Consider the following 25,790-nt stretch of genomic DNA (forward strand, 5'->3'; position numbering starts at 1 on the left):
CAGTCTGCATGTCATAGCAGAGAATGAGGCTTCACGTCACCCACCACTGCAACAGTCCATTGGCATATATTTAGGCCTAGCACACAGGCAGAGCAGAGAGGTCCCGTAACAGACGATCTGGCTTCATGTCAGCAGAGAATCAGTCTGCATGTCATAGCAGAGAATGAGGCTTCACGTCACCCACCACTGCAACAGTCCATTGGCATATATTTAGGCCTAGCACACAGGCAGAGCAGAGAGGTCCCGTAACAGACAATCTGGCTTCATGTCAGCAGAGAATCAGTCTGCATGTCATAGCAGAGAATGAGGCTTCACGTCACCCACCACTGCAACAGTCCATTGGCATATATTTAGGCCTAGCACACAGGCAGAGCAGAGAGGTCCCGTAACAGACGATCTGGCTTCATGTCAGCAGAGAATCAGTCTGCATGTCATAGCAGAGAATGAGGCTTCACGTCACCCACCACTGCAACAGTCCATTGGCATATATTTAGGCCTAGCACACAGGCAGAGCAGAGAGGTCCCGTAACAGACAATCTGGCTTCATGTCAGCAGAGAATCAGTCTGCATGTCATAGCAGAGAATCAGGCTTCACATCAGCCACCACTGCAACAGTCCATTGTCATAAATTTAGGCCCAGCACCCAGGCAGAGGAGAGAGGTCCCGTAACAGACAATCTGGCTTCATGTCAGCAGAGAATTAGTCTGCATGTCATAGCAGAGAATCAGGCTTCATGTCAGCCACCACTGCAACAGTCCATTGGCATATATTTAGGCCTAGCACACAGGCAGAGGAGAGGTTCATTCAACTTTGGGTAGCCTCGCAATATAATGGTAAAATGAAAATAAAATAGGATTGAATGAGGAAGTGCCCTGGAGTCCAATAATATATGGTTATGGGGAGGTAGTTAATGTCTAATCTGGACAAGGGACGGACAGGTCCTGTGGGATCCATGCCTGGTTCATTTTTATGAACGTCAGCTTGTCCACATTGGCTGTAGACAGGCGGCTGCGTTTGTCTGTAATGACGCCCCCTGCCGTGCTGAATACACGTTCAGACAAAACGCTGGCTGCCGGGCAGGCCAGCACCTCCAAGGCATAAAAGGCTAGCTCTGGCCACGTGGACAATTTAGAGACCCAGAAGTTGAATGGGGCCGAACCATCAGTCAGTACGTGGAGGGGTGTGCACACGTACTGTTCCACCATGTTAGTGAAATGTTGCCTCCTGCTAACACGTTGCGTATCAGGTGGTGGTGCAGTTAGCTGTGGCGTGTTGACAAAAGTTTTCCACATCTCTGCCATGCTAACCCTGCCCTCAGAGGAGCTGGCCGTGACACAGCTGCCTTGGCGACCTCTTGCTCCTCCTCTGCCTTGGCCTTGGGCTTCCACTTGTTCCCCTCTGACATTTGGGAATGCTCTCAGTAGCGCGTCTACCAACGTGCGCTTGTACTCGCGCATCTTCCTATCACGCTCCAGTGCAGGGAGTAAGGTGGGCACATTGTCTTTGTAGCGTGGATCCAGCAGGGTGGCAACCCAGTAGTCCGCACAGGTTAAAATGTGGGCAACTCTGCTGTCGTTGCGCAGGCACTGCAGCATGTAGTCGCTCATGTGTGCCAGGCTGCCCAGGGGTAAGGACAAGCTGTCCTCTGTGGGAGGCGTATCGTCATCGTCCTGCCTTTCCCCCCAGCCACGCACCAGTGATGGACCCGAGCTGCGTTGGGTGCCACCCCGCTGTGACCATGCTTCATCCTCATCCTCCTCCACCTCCTCCTCATCCTCGTCCTCCTCGTCCTCCAGTAGTGGGCCCTGGCTGGCCACATTTGTACCTGGCCTCTGCTGTTGCCAAAAACCTCCCTCTGAGTCACTTCGAAGAGACTGGCCTGAAAGTGCTAAAAATGACCCCTCTTCCTCCTCCTCCTCCTCCTCCTCCTGGGCCACCTCCTCTTCCATCATCGCCCTAAGTGTTTTCTCAAGGAGACATAGAAGTGGTATTGTAACGCTGATAACGGTGTCATCGCCACTGGCCATGTTGGTGGAGTACTCGAAACAGCGCAACAGGGCACACAGGTCTCGCATGGAGGCCCAGTCATTGGTGGTGAAGTGGTGCTGTTCTGTAGTGCGACTGACCCGTGCGTGCTGCAGCTGAAACTCCACTATGGCCTGCTGCTGCTCGCACAGTCTGTCCAGCATGTGCAAGGTGGAGTTCCACCTGGTGGGCACGTCGCATATGAGGCGGTGAGCGGGAAGGCCGAAGTTACGCTGTAGCGCAGACAGGCGAGCAGCAGCAGGATGTGAACGCCGGAAGCGCGAACAGACGGCCCGCACTTTATGCAGCAGCTCTGACATGTCGGGGTAGTTGTGAATGAACTTCTGCACCACCAAATTCAGCACATGCGCCAAGCAAGGGATGTGCGTCAAATTGGCTAGTCCCAGAGCTGCAACGAGATTTCGCCCATTATCACACACCACCAGGCCGGGCTTGAGGCTCACCGGCAGCAACCACTCGTCGGTCTGTTGTTCAATACCCCGCCACAACTCCTGTGCGGTGTGGGGCCTGTCCCCCAAACATGTGAGTTTCAGAATGGCCTGCTGACGTTTACCCCGGGCTGTGCTGAAGTTGGTGGTGAAGGTGTGTGGCTGACTGGATGAGCAGGTGGAAGAAGAGGAGGAGGAAGCCGAGAAGGAGGAGGTGGCAACAGGAGGCAAAGAATGTTGCCCTGCGATCCTTGGCGGCGGAAGGACGTGCGCCAAACAGCTCTCCGCCTGGGGCCCAGCTGCCACTACATTTACCCAGTGTGCAGTTAGGGAGATATAGCATCCCTGGCCGTGCTTACTGGTCCACGTATCTGTGGTTAGGTGGACCTTGCTACAGATGGCGTTGCGCAGTGCACACTTGATTTTATCGGATACTTGGTTGTGCAGGGAAGGCACGGCTCTCTTGGAGAAGTAGTGCCGGCTGGGAACAACATACTGTGGGACAGCAAGCGACATGAGCTGTTTGAAGCTGTCTGTGTCCACCAGCCTAAATGACAGCATTTCATAGGCCAGTAGTTTAGAAATGCTGGCATTCAGGGCCAGGGATCGAGGGTGGCTAGGTGGGAATTTACGCTTTCTATCAAATGTTTGTGAGATGGAGAGCTGAACGCTGGCGTGTGACATGGTTGAGACGCTTGGTGACGGAGGTGGTGGTGGTGGTGTTGGTGGTACATCCCCTGTTTGCTGGGCGGCAGGTGCCAACGTTCCTCCAGAGGCGGAGGAAGAGGCCGAGGCAGGCAGCAGCAGAATAGGCCGAGGCGGCAGCAGCAGAAGAGGTAGCAGGGGGAGCCTGAGTGACTTCCTTGGTTTTAAGGTGTTTACTCCACTGCAGTTCATGCTTTGCATGCAGGTGCCTGGTCATGCAGGTTGTGCTCAGGTTCAGAACGTTAATGCCTCGCTTCAGGCTCTGATGACACAGCGTGCAAACCACTCGGGTCTTGTCGTCAGCACATTGTTTGAAGAAGTGCCATGCCAGGGAACTCCTTGAAGCTGCCTTTGGGGTGCTCGGTCCCAGATGGCGGCGGTCAGTAGCAGGCGGAGTCTCTTGGCGGCGGGTGTTCTGCTTTTGCCCACTGCTCCCTCTTTTGCTACGCTGTTGGCTCGGTCTCACCACTGCCTCTTCCTCCGAACTGTGAAAGTCAGTGGCACGACCTTCATTCCATGTGGGGTCTAGGACCTCATCGTCCCCTGCATCGTCTTCCACCCAGTCTTGATCCCTGACCTCCTGTTCAGTCTGCACACTGCAGAAAGACGCAGCAGTTGGCACCTGTGTTTCGTCATCATCAGAGACATGCTGAGGTGGTATTCCCATGTCCTCATCATCAGGAAACATAAGTGGTTGTGCGTCAGTGCATTCTATGTCTTTCACCGCTGGGGAAGGGCTAGGTGGATGCCCTTGGGAAACCCTGCCAGCGGAGTCTTCAAACAGCATAAGAGACTGCTGCATAACTTGAGGCTGAGACAGTTTCCCTGGTATGCATGGGGGTGATGTGACAGACTGATGGGGTTGGTTTTCAGGCGCCATCTGTGCGCTTTCTGCAGAAGACTGGGTGGGAGATAATGTGAACGTGCTGGATCCACTGTCGGCCACCCAATTGACTAATGCCTGTACCTGCTCAGGCCTTACCATCCTTAGAACGGCATTGGGCCCCACCATATATCGCTGTAAATTCTGGCGGCTACTGGGACCTGAGGTAGTTGGTACACTAGGACGTGTGGATGTGGCAGAACGGCCACGTCCTCTCCCAGCACCAGAGGGTCCACTAACACCACCACGACCATGTCCACGTCCGCGTCCCTTACTAGATGTTTTTCTCATTGTTATGGTTCACCACAACAACAAATATATTATTTGGCCCAATGTATTGTATTCAAATTCAGCGGGATATAAATTTGAGGCCTAGTATTTAGGCGCTGGGTGACCGGTATGGATTTAGTGACAGAATTAGACTTGGAAATGCACAGAAGCGTGTGTGTGTGAAGTTATTCTGAATGACCCAATGTGCACCTTGAATATTATATACCCTTTTAGGGATAGATTTCAAATAGCTCTGATATAGCAGAAACCACTAAATTATGAAATTGTTAAATTGGGAATTGTATTTAAACCCAGAACAAAAAATGTGCTTTGACGGACACTAAATAACTTTCCCAGCCACAACAGGACAGCGTTAACGAGAGATTTAGCAGGATATAAATTTGAGGCCTAGTATTTAGGCGCTGGGTGACAGGTATGGGTTTAGTGACAGAATTAGACTTGGAAATACACAGTAGCGGGTGTGTGTGAAGTTATTCTGAATGACCCAATGTGCACCTTGAATATTATATACCCTTTTAGGGATAGATTTCAAATAGCTCTGATATAGCAGAAACCACTAAATTATGAAATTGTTAAATTGGGAATTGTATTTAAACCCAGAACAAAAATGTGCTTTGACGGACACTAAATAACTTTCCCAGCCACAACAGGACAGCGTTAACGAGAGATTTAGCAGGATATAAATTTGAGGCCTAGTATTTAGGCGCTGGGTGACAGGTATGGGTTTAGTGACAGAATTAGACTTGGAAATACACAGTAGCGGGTGTGTGTGAAGTTATTCTGAATGACCCAATGTGCACCTTGAATATTATATACCCTTTTAGGGATAGATTTCAAATAGCTCTGATATAGCAGAAACCACTAAATTATGAAATTGTTAAATTGGGAATTGTATTTAAACCCAGAACAAAAAATGTGCTTTGACGGACACTAAATAACTTTCCCAGCCACAACAGGACAGCGTTAACGAGAGATTTAGCAGGATATAAATTTGAGGCCTAGTATTTAGGCGCTGGGTGACAGGTATGGGTTTAGTGACAGAATTAGACTTAGAAATACACAGTAGCGGGTGTGTGTGAAGTTATTCTGAATGACCCAATGTGCACCTTGAATATTATATACCCTTTTAGGGATAGATTTCAAATAGCTCTGATATAGCAGAAACCACTAAATTATGAAATTGCTAAATTGGGAATTGTATTTCAACCCAGAACAAAAAATGTGCTTTGACGGACACTAAATAACTTTCCCAGCCACAACAGGACAGCGGTAACGAGAGATTTAGCAGGATATAAATTTGAGGCCTAGTATTTAGGCGCTGGGTGACAGGTATGGGTTTAGTGACAGAATTAGACTTGGAAATACACAGTAGCGGGTGTGTGTGAAGTTATTCTGAATGACCCAATGTGCACCTTGAATATTATATACCCTTTTAGGGATAGATTTCAAATAGCTCTGATATAGCAGAAACCACTAAATTATGAAATTGTTAAATTGGGAATTGTATTTAAACCCAGAACAAAAAATGTGCTTTGACGGACACTAAATAACTTTCCCAGCCACAACAGGACAGCGTTAACGAGAGATTTAGCAGGATATAAATTTGAGGCCTAGTATTTAGGCGCTGGGTGACAGGTATGGGTTTAGTGACAGAATTAGACCTGGAAATACACAGTAGCGGGTGTGTGTGAAGTTATTCTGAATGACCCAATGTGCACCTTGAATATTATATACCCTTTTAGGGATAGATTTCAAATAGCTCTGATATAGCAGAAACCACTAAATTATGAAATTGCTAAATTGGGAATTGTATTTCAACCCAGAACAAAAAATGTGCTTTGACGGACACTAAATAACTTTCCCAGCCACAACAGGACAGCGTTAACGAGAGATTTAGCAGGATATAAATTTGAGGCCTAGTATTTAGGCGCTGGGTGACAGGTATGGGTTTAGTGACAGAATTAGACTTGGAAATACACAGTAGCGGGTGTGTGTGAAGTTATTCTGAATGACCCAATGTGCACCTTGAATATTATATACCCTTTTAGGGATAGATTTCAAATAGCTCTGATATAGCAGAAACCACTAAATTATGAAATTGCTAAATTGGGAATTGTATTTCAACCCAGAACAAAAAATGTGCTTTGACGGACACTAAATAACTTTCCCAGCCACAACAGGACAGCGTTAACGAGAGATTTAGCAGGATATAAATTTGAGGCCTAGTATTTAGGCGCTGGGTGACAGGTATGGGTTTAGTGACAGAATTAGACTTGGAAATACACAGTAGCGGGTGTGTGTGAAGTTATTCTGAATGACCCAATGTGCACCTTGAATATTATATACCCTTTTAGGGATAGATTTCAAATAGCTCTGATATAGCAGAAACCACTAAATTATGAAATTGTTAAATTGGGAATTGTATTTAAACCCAGAACAAAAAATGTGCTTTGACGGACACTAAATAACTTTCCCAGCCACAACAGGACAGCGTTAACGAGAGATTTAGCAGGATATAAATTTGAGGCCTAGTATTTAGGCGCTGGGTGACAGGTATGGGTTTAGTGACAGAATTAGACTTGGAAATACACAGTAGCGGGTGTGTGTGAAGTTATTCTGAATGACCCAATGTGCACCTTGAATATTATATACCCTTTTAGGGATAGATTTCAAATAGCTCTGATATAGCAGAAACCACTAAATTATGAAATTGCTAAATTGGGAATTGTATTTCAACCCAGAACAAAAAATGTGCTTTGACGGACACTAAATAACTTTCCCAGCCACAACAGGACAGCGTTAACGAGAGATTTAGCAGGATATAAATTTGAGGCCTAGTATTTAGGCGCTGGGTGACAGGTATGGGTTTAGTGACAGAATTAGACTTGGAAATACACAGTAGCGGGTGTGTGTGAAGTTATTCTGAATGACCCAATGTGCACCTTGAATATTATATACCCTTTTAGGGATAGATTTCAAATAGCTCTGATATAGCAGAAACCACTAAATTATGAAATTGTTAAATTGGGAATTGTATTTAAACCCAGAACAAAAAATGTGCTTTGACGGACACTAAATAACTTTCCCAGCCACAACAGGACAGCGTTAACGAGAGATTTAGCAGGATATAAATTTGAGGCCTAGTATTTAGGCGCTGGGTGACAGGTATGGGTTTAGTGACAGAATTAGACTTAGAAATACACAGTAGCGGGTGTGTGTGAAGTTATTCTGAATGACCCAATGTGCACCTTGAATATTATATACCCTTTTAGGGATAGATTTCAAATAGCTCTGATATAGCAGAAACCACTAAATTATGAAATTGCTAAATTGGGAATTGTATTTAAACCCAGAACAAAAAATGTGCTTTGACGGACACTAAATAACTTTCCCAGCCACAACAGGACAGCGTTAACGAGAGATTTAGCAGGATATAAATTTGAGGCCTAGTATTTAGGCGCTGGGTGACAGGTATGGGTTTAGTGACAGAATTAGACTTGGAAATACACAGTAGCGGGTGTGTGTGAAGTTATTCTGAATGACCCAATGTGCACCTTGAATATTATATACCCTTTTAGGGATAGATTTCAAATAGCTCTGATATAGCAGAAACCACTAAATTATGAAATTGCTAAATTGGGAATTGTATTTAAACCCAGAACAAAAAATGTGCTTTGACGGACACTAAATAACTTTCCCAGCCACAACAGGACAGCGTTAACGAGAGATTTAGCAGGATATAAATTTGAGGCCTAGTATTTAGGCGCTGGGTGACAGGTATGGGTTTAGTGACAGAATTAGACTTGGAAATACACAGTAGCGGGTGTGTGTGAAGTTATTCTGAATGACCCAATGTGCACCTTGAATATTATATACCCTTTTAGGGATAGATTTCAAATAGCTCTGATATAGCAGAAACCACTAAATTATGAAATTGCTAAATTGGGAATTGTATTTCAACCCAGAACAAAAAATGTGCTTTGACGGACACTAAATAACTTTCCCAGCCACAACAGGACAGCGGTAACGAGAGATTTAGCAGGATATAAATTTGAGGCCTAGTATTTAGGCGCTGGGTGACAGGTATGGGTTTAGTGACAGAATTAGACTTGGAAATACACAGTAGCGGGTGTGTGTGAAGTTATTCTGAATGACCCAATGTGCACCTTGAATATTATATACCCTTTTAGGGATAGATTTCAAATAGCTCTGATATAGCAGAAACCACTAAATTATGAAATTGCTAAATTGGGAATTGTATTTCAACCCAGAACAAAAAATGTGCTTTGACGGACACTAAATAACTTTCCCAGCCACAACAGGACAGCGGGTAACGAGAGATTTAGCAGGATATAAATTTGAGGCCTAGTATTTAGGCGCTGGGTGACAGGTATGGGTTTAGTGACAGAATTAGACTTGGAAATACACAGTAGCGGGTGTGTGTGAAGTTATTCTGAATGACCCAATGTGCACCTTGAATATTATATACCCTTTTAGGGATAGATTTCAAATAGCTCTGATATAGCAGGAACCACTAAATTATGAAATTGCTAAATTGGGAATTGTACTTCAACCCAGAACAAAAAATGTGCTTTGACGGACACTAAATAACTTTCCCAGCCACAACAGGACAGCGGTAACGAGAGATTTAGCGGGATATAAATTTGAGGCCTAGTATTTAGGCGCTGGGTGACCGGTATGGATTTAGTGACAGAATTAGACTGGGATATGGCCAAAAAATAACCACACTATTGCTGGTTAAATGCACTTGGTGACGGGCGCAGCTTGCCCCTGATTTAGTATATGGCCAAAAAATGAACAGACTATTGCTGGTTAAATGCACTTGGTGTCACAGCTTGACGCACCACACTACTGAGGGTTAAATGCACTTGGTGACGGGCGCAGCTTGCCCCTGATGTAGTATATGGCCAAAAAATGAACAGACTATTGCTGGTTAAATGCACTTGGTGTGACAGCTTCACCCTGATGTAGGCTTTAGCCAAAAAACAACCACACCATTGAGGGTTAAATGCACTTGGTGACAGGCGCAGCTTGCCCCTGATTTAGTATATGGCCAAAAAAATGAACAGACTATTGCTGGTTAAATGCACTTGGTGTGACAGCTTCACCCTGATGTAGGCTTTAGCCAAAAAACAACCACACCATTGAGGGTTAAATGCACTTGGTCGCAGCTTGGATGCACTTGGTCGCAGCACCGCACAAGACACAAAATGGCCGCCGATCACCCCAGAAAAAAGTGACTGACAAACGGTCTGGGCAGCCTAAAAACAGTGAGTGAGCATTTGAATTTCAGCAGCTCAATGATGCACAGCTGCAGATCGATCGATTAATCAAGTGAAGTCCTTTGGAGGAGTTAATCTGCCTAATCTCGCCCTACTGTCGCATCCGCAACCTCTCCCTACGCTAATCAGAGCAGAGTGACGGGCGGCGCTATGTGACTCCAGCTTAAATAGAGGCTGGGTCACATGGTGCTCTGGCCAATCACAGCCATGCCAATAGTAGGCATGGCTGTGACGGCCTCTTGGGGCAAGTAGTATGACGCTTGTTGATTGGCTGCTTTGCAGCCTTTCAAAAAGCGCCAAGAAAGCGTCACAAAAGCGCCAAGAAAGCGACGAACACCGAACCCGAACCCGGACTTTTACGAAAATGTCCGGGTTCGGGTCCGTGTCACGGACACCCCAAAATTCGGTACGAACCCGAACTATACAGTTCGAGTTCGCTCATCCCTAATTATCACGCCAGCCGATGTGAGGACTCATCACGGGCCGCTCAAGATTTCTTGCCAGATCTTCAATCAAGATGGCGACAGCTGGCCCGTTGCGAGCAAATTCATGAGGTAAGCATGATTTTTTAATTTTATTTTTTATATTTAACACTGTTATTACTATGAGATGCCGTGATCAGCTATGAACACTGCATCTGTGGGGTACAATGACTGGGTGTGGTGAAATGGCAATTTTTTATTTTTTTTTGGAAAAGCAGCCAAATCAAATTTTGGAATGCTTTGCTCATCACTAATGATGATAAATCAAGTAAGCACTTGCACAACCAGAAAATCACTGTATGTGAAGATATTTAGTAGTTTTAGATCAGGCTGTTTACATTTTTTATTTTTTCACCACCTTTTTTTCCAGCAATATGAGCGTTTGCTTTTTACAGGACAAGTTTTACTTATTAACAGCACTATTTTATATTCCATATTAAAATTGGTTTAGTTTTTAAGATGTTCACTGTGTGTTAAAATTTTTAAAGACATTTAAAAAAAAAGTTTAAAAAAATTGTTTGTATCACCATATTCTGACACTCCGTTATTCCAAAAACCTCTTGGCTTATCCAGATGACCTTTAGAAAACTGCAGACAGGCAGCAATCTTCTTTTATGAGAGCTAAGGCTTGCTTCTTGGAATCTTGCCATGCACACCATTGTTCTTCAGTGCCCTCCTGCTAATATTAAAGGGATTCTGTCACCAGGTTTCACCCCTGTCAGCAAAACATATGCTGATGTTCAGGGCCTCATCAGGATTCCTAATGTGGGCTTCTAAATGTGATCCGTAGCCTTATTTTGCTAAAAAAAAAAAGGTTTTACTAACCTGTCACTCAAAGAACAGGGGATGTCAAGGCATGCAAGGTGCCGGCCGCATCCACCACCGTTCGTGCCCAGCGCCGCCTTTCCAGACATCTGCACCGCCTCCTAATCCTCTGTGCCGCCTCTTGCTCTCCATTCCTCCCCCCTCCTCCTGCTGTAGGATCTCGCGCGTGCGCACAGGGCTCTGAGAGGCTGGCGCCAGAGTGCAGGTCATACCTGGGTTGAGCGAAGTGCCGGCGCATGCGCACTTCGCTTTAAGAAGCCAAATGGAGAAGTCCGCACCGGCGCATCAGGCAGAGCCCTGTGCACACGTGCGAGATCTTACAGCAGGAGGAGGGGGGAGGGAGGGAGAGCGAGAGGCGGCACAGAGGATTAGGAGGCATGCAGAAGTCTGGAAAGGTGGCACTGGGCACGAACGGCGGTGGGTTCGGCCGACACCTTGCATCCCTTGACATCCCATTGGGCACCTTATTTCTTTGAGTGACAGGTTATTAAAACCTGTTTTTTAGCAAAATAAGGCTACGGATCACATTTAGAAGCCCACATTAGGAATCCTGATGAGGCCCTGAACATCAGCATATGTTTAGCTGACAGGGGTGAAACCTGGTGACAGAATCCCTTTAAGTAATGTGCAAAAGGCCTTTAGTTGCTTAGAAGTTACCTTGGGTTACTTTGTGACCTTGTGAACTATTACACTCCTTGTTTTTGATGTGATCTTTGTTGCTTGGCCACTCCTGGGGAGAATAATAATGGTCTGGAATTTGTTCTGTTTGTACATAATCTGTTTGACTGTGAATTGGAGGGGTCAAAAACTATTTAGAGATGGTTTTGTAACCTTTTCCAGCCTGATGAGCATCAACAACTCTTCTTCTGAGGTTCTCATAAATTTCATTTGTTTGTGCCATGATAGCCTTCCACAAATGTGTTCTGAAAATCAGACTTTGATTAGATCCCTGTTCTTTAAGTTAAACATGTCACCCATTCACACCTGATTATCACTGCATTGATTGAAAACACCCGACTCTAATTTTATAAAATGATCTGATATTTCTAAAGGTTTGCATACACCGACAAGCAAAAGGGTAACACAATGTTTAGAACTTTTGACTTTCAGGCTCCATATCTCATCATCCACTACAGCTTTAAATGTGAGACTACCATTATTTTATGGACAATCATCTTGGCTATCTCATACATAAATTGGACTTGCAACTATGTAGCATATAATTAGTTATGCAGATTCTTGTCATGTAACTGCATTGTTACTGTTTTGCTCCTAAAATTCTAAATTAAAATTTTTATTTTGTTAGTATTTTGTAAATCCACCTTTGGCTTTCAACACTGCCTGAATTCTTCTAGGCATGCTCTCGATCATATTCAAGCATGTCTCAACCAAAATCTGTTCCTGGTCTCTTCTACACGTTCCCAATGTTCATGCATACTGGTCGACTCACTTGGGTACTAATGCATCTTTTTCTTTAACTCTGCCCACAAGTGTTTGTTTGGGTTGAGGTCTGGGGATTGTGGCAGACAATCCGGCACCTCTACCTCATTTTCATCTTACCATTTCTTGGTCAATCTCAATGTATGCTTTGGGTCGTTGTCTTGCTGGAACACAGTTGTCCTTTTCATACCCATACTACTCAAGTGTACCAAGTAACTAGTCTTGTAGGATACTCACATATAGCTCAGCATTTAATCCACCATTGATCCTGGTCAAGCATCCAACGCTTTTGGCTGTGAAACAATCCCATATCATCAGGCTTCCTCCACCAAACTTGACAGTTCCTTCAAATTCTTCATCCATTAGCCTCCTTTTCTCTTGTTTCTTCCAGACCCATTTGCACCTATCAGAGCCCATTCTATTGACTTTTGTCTCATTGCTCCAATTCACCCATTTCCAATCTTCTACTGTCCGCTGTTCATACTCTTTTGAAAACTCAAGCCGACGCTTCTTATGACGATTTTGAAGTCGAGCCATCTTCACCTTTTTTCAGGCCACCATTCCAGACTTGTGTAATGCACATCGCGCAGTGTTTGCATAGATATCTGTGATCCCACTATTAGGAAGCATACAATCCACCTCCACTGCCATGTTTTTTTTTTTTGTTTTTTTTTATATATATAATTTTATTTTTGTTTTTCAGCATACAAATAGTTTTCCATATAGCTCATAAGAAAGAACAGATAACATACATATTAACCAAATATAAGAAGTTTACAAGCATTTAAAATCTATTTCTTCATTAATCATATCAGTCAACTATCCCAGTTTTTTTTTATTCTGTTTCTTTTCTCATATCAGAAAACATTTACCGTCCCCTTCCTCGCCCGCCCCTATCCCTCCCCACTCTCCCTTGGTTGTCCTGTGGTTGTCCTGTGGGGTTTCAATCTAATCCATCTTTCCTAATCCATCTTCCGGGGTTTATTACCTATTCCGTTTCCGTTCCCTATCAATTTGTTTTGCAGGCGTATTCATATCTCTGCACCCTTTCACATAAGTTTTTCCATTCTTCAATGTTTGGTGGTCTATCCGCTCCCCACCCTCTAGCCACTACGACCCGGGCCAACATTAAGTTTTTGGTCCATTTCATTTTAATTTTTCTTTCCAAACCACTTTTCCTAATATATCCAAGCACTGCGGTCGAAATCTCTAGTGGCACGGAGCCCCCAGTTGTTCTGGTAAGCTCCTGAAAAACCTGAGTCCAGAAAACCTGCATGGGGGGACAATACCAGATCAGATGTATAAAATCTGCATTATTCGCCTTACATTTCCAACACCTGGAGTCCTCTGTTTTATACATTCTATTCAACACCCACGGGGTGATATAGGTTCGGTGAAGGATAAAAAACTGTATCAACCGAAAATTACTCGATAATGTGCTTCCTTTTATACTTCTGTAAATATATCTCCAATCTAAAGTGTTAGAATCCACCTCCAGTGCCCATTTATTTTCACTATTAAATTTCGTCACCCCCCCTAATCCCCTTTTAATTTTTTTATATATCTGTGAGATTGATATTTTCTTGCCGATACTGTAATTACAGAAATCGGCAAATTCCGAGTGTTCAGTAACTAAATACTCTTTATTTTTAGTTGACTCAAATGCATGTTTTAATCGAAAATATCTAAACCGTGTGAGAGTATCTAGTTCTATACTAAGCTCCATTTCCTCTAATGCCCTAATCTTTCCTTCCACCGCAATCTGTGATATGTACTTAATACCATTTTTTTTCCAAAATATATAATCATCTAACCCCTGAAACTCACTTAAATTTAGATTCCCCCATATGGGGGTAAACTCTAGTGAAAAATTTATTCCCAATAACTTTTTAACTTTAGCCCATACTAAGTGCATCATTTTGCTGATTGGACAATTCCTACCCTTCAATTTAATACTCCCAGTTTCCAGAAGACTAATCACATTGTATTGGAGCCCTTCGAACTCGCCCATCAAGAAGTGACGTATTCTGTCATCCTCTGTCATTAACCATTGAAGCTGAGATGCATAATAGTAACCTCTGAAACAGGGAACCGACAGACCCCCATCTTCTTCATCCAACCATAAGTATTTTTGTTTCAACCTAACCCTTTTTTTCCCCATATAAGGTCATTTATCATTCCTTCCAGTGCCTTAAAAAAGCGATCCCCTATCCACACAGGGCATGATGATATGACATAAAGAATCTGTGGTAACAGGACCATCTTAATAATGGCGATTCGGTCCGCCTGCCGCATCAATAATTTTTGCCAAGTGCTTATTTTATTTTTTATCCTTTTAATCAGAGGGGAGATATTGAGTTCTATATACTCCTGGACCCGGGAACTGATTTTTATACCGAGGTATTCAAATGCTTCTGTGGGTTTTAATATCTTCACATTTATATCCCTTCGCTTAATTTCGTAACCAACTGGGAGCAGCACCGACTTCATCCAGTTCACCCTAAAACCAGAAATTTGTCCGAACTGATTCACTGTCTCCATCAGATATGACAACATTTGTGCCCCCCCGTCCAGGAAAAACAAAATGTCATCCGCGTATAAACATATTTTATCTAATGCCCCCCTTCCCCCAAACCCCCTGATTTTATCGTCGGCTCGCACCTTGCATGCCAACGGTTCCACAAATATAGCAAACAATAATGGGGAGAGTGGGCACCCCTGCCTAGTTCCCCTCTGTAACCCTATTGGCTCCGATATCTCCCCATTTTGGCTGTGAAACAATCCCATATCATCAGGCTTCCTCCACCAAACTTGACAGTTCCTTCAAATTCTTCATCCATTAGCCTCCTTTTCTCTTGTTTCTTCCAGACCCATTTGCACCCATCAGAGCCCATTCTATTGACTTTTGTCTCATTGCTCCAATTCACCCATTTCCAATCTTCTACTGTCCGCTGTTCATACTCTTTTGAAAACTCAAGCCGACGCTTCTTATGACGATTTTGAAGTCGAGCCATCTTCACCTTTTTTCAGGCCACCATTCCAGACTTGTGTAATGCACATCGCGCAGTGTTTGCATAGATATCTGTGATCCCACTATTAGGAAGCATACAATCCACCTCCACTGCCATGTTTGATGCGCCAGAACTGATAGACCTTGTAATGAGATGATTTCTTGACTACGATATTTTGCCTGGAGGTCAACCTCTTGGCTTTGGAATGGATGGACAGACTTTATTTCATATTCTTCCATGATGCAGTTTGGCAATTTTCTTGGCCAAAATACCGCTATTGATGAGCTAGACGATGCTGTCTCTCTTTTATTGGGAAATCTTCTTCATGGCTGCTCCTGGATTAGAACAATCCTTTCACTTGGGAATCAGCCTAATAACACACTGAGCTATTAGGGAATGAAAGAACAGGTTGAAATCTGTAGTATACAAGAAGAAAAAGATATTTCCACCACCAGGAGCAAAACAATAACAATGCAGTTACATAACTAATGATATGCTAAATAATTCCGAATCCAATTTATGTATGAGATAGCCAAGATGATTGTCTATAAAATGATGGTAGTCTTATGTTCAAATCAGTAGTGGATAGTGAGATATGGAGCCTGAAAGTCATAAGTTCAAAACATTGTTCACCTTTTGCTCGTCTGTATATTTTTGCCACTCATAGCCATGCAATATTGGTTCATTTTCCTTAATAAATAAGTCTAATATTTTTGACTGATTTTTTTATTTGGTTATCTTTATCTACTTGTGGTTGTGTTGAAATCTAATGCAGTTTTAGGTAAAATTTTTGCAGAAATATGGAAAATTCAGAAGGGTTGAAGCACTACTGTATAGTATACTAAAGAGGGGTTCAAGGCAAATGTATCAATGTGTGGTGTAAAGTGGAATTTCACCATAATTGCTTTAAAAGGCTTGGCCACTTTCTGTTTATTTTCACGAACATGCTACCAATAGGATTTAGCTTTACTTACTACGGGAATGTGACACGTCATGTCTATTAGCACTTTCACACTGCACATACGCTACTTCTTCATCTGAAGTTTTTTTAAATGGAGGTGACAGATGTGGGTCCCCTCCATGTAAGTCATTGTTTAGAATAGCAGCGACAAACTGTTCCTAGAGCAGACTGTATTAACTTAGGGGTGACATGTCACAGAAGACTTTGGCACCAAGCTACTTGTAACAGTATTTTAGCAAGTAGCAAATGATCATATTTGCAGCACATTGGCAAGAATAAGAGAAAATGACTGGCCAGGCAGACAGGCGCAGGGTAAGGTTCAGTAAAGTAGGGTTTAATGAAAAACTAAAATAACAGAATGCTAGTCCTGCAGCAAATAAAGTCTATCTTCAGCAACCCAAATTATGGGGGTTACTTATGCCATGGTCTTTGTAAAAAATTAAAATCAGACATCACATAGTACATGACGATACCTTTCCAACAAAGCTAGAATTGCACCTGGGTCCAGAGATCTCTACATTCACTGCTCCGATTGCATTGCCAGATCACCTTCAGCCTGGCAGCTCAGGGGGTGTGTCCTTTCTGCTGCAGCGCTCTCCTTGTAACTGCCACAGCTTCTAACATAACATATGGCTGGTGGCAGTGGAAGATTTGAACTGAGCATGTTCGACCAGTTCATTGAGACAAAAAATAACAAAAAGCAAGTGGCGCTATACAGATACATTTTATTGAATAGCTCACTGGCTATGCAAAATTTGTAATTGCATGCAATATCAAAAGTATTCAGATCCAGGGGCTAGTTTGAAAAAGATAGATTATGTTTTGTGACACAACCCCTTTAAGTAATTTTAACTTGAAAAATTGGATTCCTACATGTCTTCCAGCAAGGACTATATCACATGAAATCTCATCCTGTAAGCTGTCATAGGAACCAGATCAGTCTACCAGAACCCAGCTTTTTCTGAAACCCTTACATACATTTAGGCCTCTTTCACTCGAGCGTCACGGATTGGCTCTGGATGCGTTCAGGGTGTGTTCAGTGAAACCCGCACCATTTTTCAAGCAAGTTAAGTCAGTTTTGTCTGCGATTGCGTTCAGTTTTTCCCGTGCGGGTGCAATGCGTTTTGATGCTTTTTTTTACGCTCGTGATAAAAAAACAGAAGGTTTACAAACAACATCTCTTAGCCACCATCAGTGAAAAACGCATCGCTTCCGCACTTGCTTCAGGATACTGAAGCCCTATTCATTTCTATGGGGTCAGGGCTGTGTGAAAAACGCAGAATATAGAACATGCTGCGTTATTCACACAACGCCAGGGGCGTCGCTAGGTTAAAACATTCGGGGCCTGGGCCCCGGATGTTTTGTCCCATGCCCCGAATGTCCTGCCTGCCTGCTAGATGCAACTGTATTGCCGTACACAGAACGGCAAATACAATTGAATCTTATAGTGGGAACAGGCGAAGGACCTTTGGTGACATCACAGGTCATGTGATCAGCAAAACAGGCTGTGATAGGATGACCTGGATGATGTCACCATCCAGGTCATCCTATCACAGCCTGTTTTGCTGATCACATGGCCTGTGATGTCACCAAAGGTCTTTCGCCTCTTCCCAGTTCAGGATTGGACCGGAGTCAAGAGGAGAAGGAGCCTAATAGTGATGTCTGTACAGGCGAGGTAAGTGAAGGGAGAGGTAGAAAAAAACTGGGAGTTGTAGTTATTTAACTGGGATGTATTTTAGGGCTGAAGGGAGGGATGTTATTGACATGGAACTGTGTGCTTGAGGTGGCTGGGGGAGGGAGGGATGTTATTTACATGGGACTGTATGTTGAAAGTGGATGGTGGGGGGGAATGATGTTTATGTACATGGGACTTAATGTTTAGGGTCCGTTCACACTTGCGTTTGGTGATCCGCTTGTGAGATCCATTTCAGATCTCTCACAAGCAGCCCCAAATGCATCAGTTTAACCCCAATGCATTCTGAATGGATGCGGATCCATTCAGAATGCATTCGTTCGGCTCCGTGCGGTCCCCCGTTCCATTTTGGAGGCGGACCTCAAAATGCTGCAAGCAGCGTTTTTTGTGTCCGCATGGCCTTGCGGAGCCAAACGCATCCGTCCTGACAATGTAAGTCAATGGGGACGGATCCCTTTGCATTGACACAAAATGGTGCAATTGTAAACGGATCCGTCCCCCATTGACTTTCAATGTAAGTCAGGACGGATCCGTATTGGGACTTAGAAATTAAAATCTAATACAAACAAATTGGTCCTGAACGGATGCATTCGTTTGTATTATCGGTGCGGATCCGTCCTGTACAAGTACATGAACGCAAGTGTGAAAGTAGCCTTAGGGGGTGATGTTTACATGGGATTGTGCGTTGGAGGCGGCTAGGGAGGAGGTGATGTTATTTACATGGGACTGTATGGTGGAGGGAGGATTATAACTGCAGGGGGCACTGCAAATCCAGGGGACATTATAGGCGTTCTTATTACTACTGGGGGCTCTATAGGAGGGTCTTGTAGATCTGCCTTATTTCTACTAAGCGCACTATGGGGGCCTTATTACTACTGTGGGGTCTGTAGGGAGCTTTATTGCCACTGGGGGAACAATAGGGGGCCTTATTTCTACTAGGGACTCTGTGAGGGTATTATTAATATGGGAGGGCATTGTTGAGGAGCATTATCACGGTTGGGGCAGTGTTACTAATAAGGGCATTCTAGAAGGGAATTACTATTGGTGGGACTATGAGGAGCACTATTACTATGGGGGGCAGTAATGTTTCTTTAGGATAGTATTTGGGGGTATGAGGGGGGGGGGGGTTGAGGTTTTGGCATAGAAAGCAGCAGGATAACACTGTGGGGACTCCAGTTGGGGGATAATGATAGAAAGTGAGGAAGCTAAGATGTCTGTGTGTCACACTCTGCAGAGACGAGGCGGCTGAGAGAAGTTGTCCAGACCGAGAAGACGATGATAGAGAGGAGACGTCACCTGAAGTACAGCATAGTGCGGGGGGGGGGGGGGGGGCGTATTTATTGGGGCTTGTGCCCCGGATCTTTTGAGACCCTAGCAACGCCCCTGCACAACGCAGAACTGATGCGTGAAAAAAAAAGCTCATGTACACAGACCCATTGAAATGAATGGGTCAGGATTCAGTGCAGGTGCTATGCGTTTAACCTCCTCACGACCGCCGTACGCAGGATTGCGTCTTCGCGGCGGTCGTGCTGCTCTGGGTGGACGCGCCGGTGCGTCCTCTCGCGAGACGCGAGATTTCCGGGTATGCCGGCCCGCGCATGCGCATCGCGGGCCGGCAAAATTCAAAGAAGAAGTTCGTCATCAACCTGCCGGCCACGATCATTGGCTGGCAGGTTGATGATTTTCAAAAAATCCAATCAGCAGCCATTTAACCCCACATATTAGTAAATATGATGGGGTTATATGGCTGCTGTGCTCCTCTGCTCCTTCTTTTGGTCGGTTGGTTCCAGGAGAGGAGCAGAGGAGCACATCATCACTGTGAGTACCCACTACAGTACACTTAGCCCCCAGATCACCTCCCAGCACCCAATTAACCCTTTGATCACCCCTTCTTGCCCCTGTCAATCACTAGTGAAAAGGAAAAAAAGTGATCAGTGCAAACTGTCACTTTTTTTTTTCACTGGTATTGACCGTTAGGTTTTAGGTATAGTTTAGGCCCCTTGGTTAGGTAGTTAGCGATCAGTTAGCGCCCAGCCCACCGCACCGCAGTCCGTTATTCGCTGATTAGCGTATCGCTAATCAGCATTTGTACTTTTATAGTATCTGAAAGTGATCAAAACTGATCACGGTCAGATCTATAATAGTACTAGTGTCACTTTAGTTCGCCCTCCACCCAAAACGCAGTGTTTGCCCGATCAGGCCTGATCGGTCGCCCACACGTGCGTTCGCCCACGCCCGCCCCACCGCAGTGACAAAAAAAATTATTTTTTTTGATCACTGCACATTCACTTTACACGCACTGCGGCGATAAAAAAATCAGTTTTGATATTTTTTATCAACCGCAGCGGCCTCCGGTACTTCGCTAGCCTCCCCTTTGTAAGACAGGCTTGCTTTTTTTTTCTTGGGTAGTCTCAGGGAATACCCCTAAATTTAGTTGCCCACATGTCTAACAGGGGGTATTCTTCTGAAGAGGCCTACAGGCTTCTGACCCAGTCGGATGAGGAGTGGGAACCCTCATCTGATGAATCCAGCGGGTCAGAATACGAACCTGTAGAAAGCAGTGGCTCTCTGACCCAAAGTTCGGACGAGGAGGTTGAGGTCCCTGATAGCAGCAGGCGTACCCGGCCCCGTGTCGCTAGACCGCAGGTTGCGCAGGATCCGCTTCAAGAGCAGCAGAGTGGGGCTGGTGCTGTCGGATTACGTGGTGAGGCATACACCAGCAGCCCAGCCCTTCCTGGACCTAGTACCAGCACTGCCGTACAACCTGGTGAAGTAGCGAGCACCAGAAGGGCAGTTGAAGCTGGTACGGTGGCACGTGCAGTAGTGACCCCGTCGCAGCCACCGCAAAGACGTGCCCGTAGAGCCCCTAGAATCCCAGTGGTGCTGGCAAACCCTGATTGGCAGTCCCCAACTTCCGCCGCACCCGTAGTTTTCCCTTTCACTGCCCAGTCTGGAGTTCGGGTTGAGACAGCTCAGATCGGTTCGGCCCTGGGATTTTTTGAGCTGTTCTTGACTGCGGAGCTTTTAGACTTAGTTGTGGCCGAAACAAACAGATATGCCACACAATTTATAACCGCTAACCCGGGAAGCTCTTATGCCCAGTCTTTCCGGTGGAAACCAGTCCAAGTTTCCGAAATTACAACTTTTCTGGGCCTCCTCCTCAACATGGGCCTGACAAAAAAGCATGAATTGTGGTCATATTGGTCCACGAACCCAATTCATCACATGCCCATGTTCTCTGCTGCTATGTCCAGGACACGATTTGAGACCATCCTGCGTTTCCTGCACTTTAGTGATAACAGCACCTCCCGTCCCAGAGGCCACCCTGCTTTTGACCGGCTCCACAAAATTCGGCCCCTCATAGACCATTTCAACCTGAAATTTGCAGATATTTATACCCCAGAGCAAAACATCTGCGTAGACGAGTCCCTTATACATTTTACCGGGCGCCTTGGCTTCAAACAATACATCCCAAGCAAGCGCGCTCGGTATGGGGTCAAATTGTATAAGCTCTGTGAAAGGGCCACAGGCTATACCCACAAATTTCGGATCTATGAGGGAAAAGATCAGACCCTGGAGCCGGTCGGTTGCCCTGACTACCTGGGGAGCAGTGGGAAGACAGTTTGGGACTTGGTGTCACCCTTACTCGGCAAGGGGTACCATCTTTATGTGGACAATTTTTACACAAGTGTGGCCCTCTTTAGGCATTTGTTTCTAGAACGGATTGGCGCCTGTGGTACCGCGCAAACTAGTCGCGCGGGCTTCCCCCAACGGCTCGTTACCACCCGTCTTGCAAGGGGGCAGAGGGCCGCACTGTGTAACGAAGAACTGCTCGCGGTGAAATGGAGAGACAAGCGTGACGTTTACATGCTCTCCTCCATTCACGCAGACACGACAATCCAAATTGAGCGAGCAACCCGTGTCATTGAAAAGCCCCTCTCAGTCCACGACTATAACCTCCACATGGGAGGGGTCGACTTCAATGACCAGATGTTGGCTCCGTATTTAGTTTCCCGACGCACCAGACGCTGGTATAAGAAGGTGTCTGTATATTTAATTCAATTGGCTCTGTACAATAGTTTTGTTCTCTACAGTAAGGCTGGGAGAACTGGATCCTTCCTCAAATTTCAGGAAGAGATCATCGCGAACCTCCTGTATCCAGGAGGTTCCGTGGCCCCATCCACCAGTGTAGTTAGCCGTCTACACGAGCGACACTTCCCCAGTGTCGTTCCTGGTACCTCAAACTGACCGCCACCCCGAAAAAAATGTCGTGTCTGTAGCAGGAGTGGAATAAGGCGTGACACCCGCTATTTCTGTCCTGACTGTCCGGACCACCGTGCCCTATGCTTCACTCACAGGTACACTATTAGCATAGGGATCATCTCACCAGGATAGGCACACAGGGCTATTAGGGCCCATTCACTCACAGCTGCTGCAAACGTCTCCTTTCACATGGGACAAAGTGCATAACGCACTTCGCCACATCTTTGGGCGATTTGCGCTTTGCACATTGACCCATGGGGAAGGAGAGGATTGTTCTATAAAGGTAAAAAAAAAAAAAAAAAAAAAAAAACACCAGTAAGCAAACACGTTAATGTTTAGTTCAAAAAGTTAAAGTTACATGTTCTGTTCCAAAGTTAATAAAATTATTGCGTTGTGGCCTGGTTTTTTCTTTTTTTTTTTTTTTTTGTCTTTTTACCTTCCAGGTGGACCAACCGATCTACTAGCTGCAGCACCGATGTGCATTCTGACAGAAGCATTGCGCTGCTGTCAGATTACACGCAAGTCGGTGTATGCGGCGCTGCAAGACGGGATTTTCTCCTCTGCAGTGACAGATACGTTTGCCAAGGCATACGAGCTGAGGAGGAGGCGGCGTTCCTATGCTTTGGCAAACACTTTGTATATAAAAAATAAATAAAAAATCCCGGCAATGATTTATTCATCCACATCGATTGATGCGAATGGAGAAATCTGGTTTGCCAGGGCATACGAGCTAAGTGGATATGGATGTAGGGCGGAGCTCCTATGTCCTGGCAGACGCCTTTCCCCTCCATTTTTTTTTTTTTGGCAGAGATTTTTTCATCCACATTGATCAATGCGAATGAAGAAATCTGTGCCGTTCATTTTTTTCTTTCAGCCCAGAGGCTGAACGGAAAAAAAAATCTCATTACCTGTATGCTCAATATAAGGAGAATAGCAGAAACTCCTAATGCTGGCCATACATGTAATGATTGCGGAGACCCTCAAATGCCAGGGCAGTACAAACACCCCACAACTGACCCCATTTTGGAAAGAAGACACCCCAAGGTATTTGCTGAGGGGCATATTGAGTCCATGAAAGATTTAAATTTTTGTCCTAAGTTAGCGGAAAGTGAGACTTTGTGAGAAAAAAACAAAAAAAAATCAATTTCCGCTAACTTATGCGAAAAAAAAAAAATTCTATGAACTTGCCAGGCCCCTCATTGGATACCTTGGGGTGTCTTCTTTCCAAAGTGGGGTCACATGTGGGGTATTTATACTGCCCTGGCTTTTTAGGGGCCCTAAAGCGTGAGAAGAAGTCTGGGATCCAAATGTCTAAAATTGCCCTCCTAAAAGGAATGTGGGCACCTTTGCGCATCTAGGCTGCAAAAAAGTGTCACACATCTGGTATCGCCGTACTCAGGAGAAGTTGGGGAATGTGTTTTGGGGTGTCATTTTACATATACCCATGCTGGGTGAGATAAATATCTTGGTCAAATGCCAACTTTGTGTAAAAAAATGGGAAAAGTTGTCTTTTGCCAAGATATTTCTCTCACCCAGCATGGGTATATGTAAAATGACACCCCAAAACACATTCCCCAACTTCTCCTGAGTACGGCGATACTAGATGTGTGACACTTTTTTGATGCCAAGGTGGGCAAAGGGGCACATATTCCAAAGTGCACCTTTCGGATTTCACCGGTTATTTTTTCCAGATTTTGATTGCAAAGTACTTCTCACACATATGGGCCCCTAAATTGCCAGGGCAGTATAACTACGCCACAAGTGACCCCATTTTGGAAAGAAGACACCCCAAGGTATTCCGTGAGGGGCATGGCGAGTTCCTAGAATTTTTTATTTTTTGTCGCAAGTTAGTGGAATATGAGACTTTGTAAGGAAAAAAGAGAAGAAAAAAAAAATCATCATTTTCCGCTAACTTGTGACAAAAATAAATAAATTCTAGGAACTCGCCATGCCCCTCACGGAATACCTTGGGGTGTCTTCTTTCCAAAATGGGGTCACTTGTGGCGTAGTTATACTGCCCTGGCAATTTAGGGGCCCAAATGTGTGAGAAGTACCTTGCAATCAAAATGTGTAAAAAATGGCCTGCGAAACCCGAAAGGTGCACTTTGGAATATGTGCCCCTTTGCCCACCTTGGCAGCAAAAAAGTGTGACACATCTGGTATCGCCGTACTCAGGAGAAGTTGGGGAATGTGTTTTGGGGTGTCATTTTACATATACCCATGCTGGGTGAGATAAATATCTTGGTCAAATGCCAACTTTGTATAAAAAAATGGGAAAAGTTGTCTTTTGCCAAGATATTTCTCTCACCCAGCATGGGTATATGTAAAATGACACCCCAAAACACATTCCCCAACTTCTCCTGAGTACGGCGATACCAGATGTGTGACACTTTTTTGATGCCAAGGTGGGCAAAGGGGCACATATTCCAAAGTGCACCTTTCGGATTTCACCGGTCATTTTTTACACATTTTGATTGCAAAGTTCTTCTCACACATTAGGGCCCCTAAATTGCCAGGGCAGTATAACTACGCCACAAGTGACCCCATTTTGGAAAGAAGACACCCCAAGGTATTCTGTGAGGGGCACGGCGAGTTCCTAGAATTTTTTATTTTTTGTCACAAGTTAGCGGAATATGAGACTTTGAAGAAAAAAAAAAATCATCATCATTTTCCGCTAACTTGTGACAAAAAATAAAAAGTTCTACGAACTCACTATGCCCATCAGCGAATACCTTAGGGTGTCTACTTTCCGAAATGGGGTCATTTGTGGGGTTTTTCTACTGTTTGGGCATTGTAGAACCTCAGGAATCATGACAGGTGCTCAGAAAATCAGAGCTGTTTCAAAAAGCGGAAATTCACATTTTTGTACCATAGTTTGTAAACGCTATAACTTTTACCCAAACCATTTTTTTTTGCCCAAACATTTTTTTTTTATCAAAGACATGTAGAACAATAAATTTGGCGAAAAATTTATATATGGATGTCGTTTTTTTTGCAAAATTTTACAGCTGAAAGTGAAAAATGTCATTTTTTTGCAAAAAAATCGTTACATTTTGATTAATAACAAAAAAAGTAAAAATGTCAGCAGCAATAAAATACCACCAAATGAAAGCTCCATTAGTGAGAAGAAAAGGAGGTAAAATTCATTTGGGTGGTAAGTTGCATCACCGAGCGATAAACGGTGAAAGGAGTGTAGTGCCGAAGTGTAAAAAGTGCTCTGGTCATGAAGGGGGTTTCACCTAGCGGGGCTGAAGTGGTTAACTAGCTCTTGTGAAAGGGGTCTTACTCTACTCACAGTCGGCTTCTTTTTTTAAATCAACCAAGTTCAGAAAGGTTAAAACCTGGTGTGTAGTATGAAAGCGCTCACTAGCATTCGCTTTATAAGAAGTACGGCCATTTCCCCCCCACTTTTGGGGGGGAAAAGTGTGTCTTATAAAGCAAAAAATACGTTATATAAAA

At 44.6% G+C, this 25,790-nt stretch overlaps 1 protein-coding gene across 1 annotated transcript in view; it reads left to right on the plus strand.

The window, feature by feature from the left end:
* The window catches only part of RFX6 (regulatory factor X6), a 115,676-nt gene that overhangs the window by 86,706 nt on the left and 3,180 nt on the right, over positions 1-25,790 (plus strand). The window lies entirely within an intron of this gene.

The sequence above is a fragment of the Bufo gargarizans genome, chromosome 4, assembly GCF_014858855.1.
Source record: "Bufo gargarizans isolate SCDJY-AF-19 chromosome 4, ASM1485885v1, whole genome shotgun sequence".
NCBI classification, from domain to species: Eukaryota; Metazoa; Chordata; class Amphibia; order Anura; family Bufonidae; genus Bufo; species Bufo gargarizans.